At 44.9% G+C, this 2,289-nt stretch overlaps 1 pseudogene; it reads right to left on the reverse strand.

The window, feature by feature from the left end:
- Positions 1 to 453: 453 nt before the first annotated feature.
- Positions 454 to 1,838, reverse strand: LOC116554862 (annotated as a pseudogene).
- Between the last annotated feature and the right edge of the window lie 451 nt (positions 1,839 to 2,289).

Here is a 2,289-nt window from a genome sequence, read left to right on the forward strand (position 1 = left end):
ATGAAATAATATGTTCAACAAACTGTTATGACACGTGTTTACCTATGTAACAAACCTTCACATGTACCCCCAAACCTAAAAGTTAAAAAATAAATAAATACATAAATAATTAATTTAAAATGAATACATTGAAAAAGAAAGAACTCTGTTTCAAGGAGAAGCATAAGGAGGGAAGGGATGGAAAGAATAAAGGGGAAGAATGGTTAATTGAGAAAGATGAGTACATGAAATTCCGGTAACTCATAATAACATTCAAAAGAGAAAGTTAATGCAAAGTATGCAAAAAGGGGAGTTACAAATACCAAAATTAAAGGTGAATGATTAATTTTTGGTGATTCAAAACAAATAGATTTTTTTCTTTGAAATTTTATTTTATTTTCTTAACCATGCAAGAAGACTGCTTATTTCTAAAGTTTTGCAATAAACATAGTGAACAGGCTCCAGGAAGCTGTTCTAGTCTCCCTTATCCTCATCCTCATATAAGTTGATGCCTACTTTCCCATAATCCTTCTCCAGGGCACCCATATTCTATGGGGCATCAGAGAACTCTCCCTCCTCCATGCCCTTGTCCACATACCAGTACACAAACACCCTCTTGGCATACACAGGTTGAACTTGTGGCCCAGGCAGTCTCAGGCCTCAGCGATAGTGGTCGTGTTGCTCGGCATGCACACGGTATGCTGCACCTTGGCCAGGTCACCACCAAGCACCACAGTGGGCTGCTGGTAGTTGACACTAACCTTGAAGCCCCTGGGGAACATTTGGTCTTGATGGTGGCAATGGCAGTGTGAACATCCTTGGGCATCACATCTCCATGGCACAGCAGGCAGCAGCCCATGTACTTGCCATGCTGGGGGTCATACTTCACCATCTGGTTGGTAAGTTCGAAGCAGGTGTTGATGATCTTGGCTGCCGACAGCTGTTCGTGGTATAGCTTCTCTACAGAGATGATGAGTGAATAGGTAGTCAGGGAAGTGGATGCAAGGGTAGGGTGCGGGGTTGGTCTGGAACTTTGTCAGGTTCACGTTGAGAGACCCATCGAAGTGCAGAGAAGATGTGATGGAAGAGATGATTTGGCCAATGAGGCAGTTGAAGTTGGTTAAGGTTGGGTGCTCCATGCCCAGGTTGCAGCAGATGTCACAGATGGCTTCATTGTCCACCACGAAGTCATAGACTGAGTGCTCCAGGGTGGTGTGGGTGGTCAGGATGAAATTGTAGGGCTGTCTACAATTGCAGACAGCTGGGGGGCTGAGTAGATAGAGAATTCCAGCTTGGATTTCTTGCCATAGTCAACAAAGAGCCACCCCATGCGGAGTGAGTTGAAGCGAGAGCCGGTGTCCCCAACAAAGCTGTGAACACCAGGAAGCCCTGAAGTTCTGTGCAGTGGTCAGAAGCTTGCAGATCTGCTCCAGTGCTGGGTCAATAATCCCCTGGCCAATGGCATGGTGACCACAGGCATAGCTGTTGGCAGCATCCTCTTTCCCAGTAATGAGCTGCTTTGGGTGGAAGAGCTGTCAATTTGGGGCATCAGATCTCATCAATGACCACAGGCTCCAGATCCACAAAAATCTGGCAGGGGCACATGTGTTCTAGCACCAGTTTCACAGAAGAAGGTGGTGAAGAAGTCACCCTCTCCACCCATGACCTTGTCACTGGGCATCTGTCCATCAAGCTGAGTCCCACATTTCAGGCAATAGAGCTCCCAGCCAGGAGCTGCCCATCTAGACACCTGCCTGCCGCACATGGACTGAGATGCATTCACACATAGTGAGTCCAGGCAGTGTATCTCACATAGAGTTATAGTGACAGGTGTCAGTGAGAACTGAATTTTTAAGTTCAAGGAGTATATGTGCAGGTTTGTTACATGAGTAAATTGTGTGTTGCTGGGGTTTGGTGTACACACAATTTTGTCACCCAGGTAATCAGCATAAAACCCCATAAATAGTTTTTTAAACCTCATCTTCCTCCCACTCTCCATCTTCAAGTAGGCCCCAGAATTGATTATTCCCTTCTTTGTGTCCATATGTACTCAGTGTGTAGCTCCCACTTATAAGTGAGAACATACAGTATTTGGTTTTCCATTCCTGTGTTAATTTGCTTAGGACAATGCCCTACAGCCCCATCCATGTTGCTACAAAAACATGATTCCATTCTTTTTTATGGCTGCATAGTATTCCATGGTGTGTATGTACCACATTTTCTTTATCCAGTCTACCACTGATGGCATCTAGGTTGATTCCATGTCTTTGCTACTGTGAACAGTGCTGTGATAAACATGCATATGCATGT

This window comes from Sapajus apella, unplaced genomic scaffold, assembly GCF_009761245.1.
Source record: "Sapajus apella isolate SASKATOON/1434 unplaced genomic scaffold, GSC_monkey_1.0 scaffold14, whole genome shotgun sequence".
Lineage (NCBI taxonomy): Eukaryota > Metazoa > Chordata > Mammalia > Primates > Cebidae > Sapajus > Sapajus apella.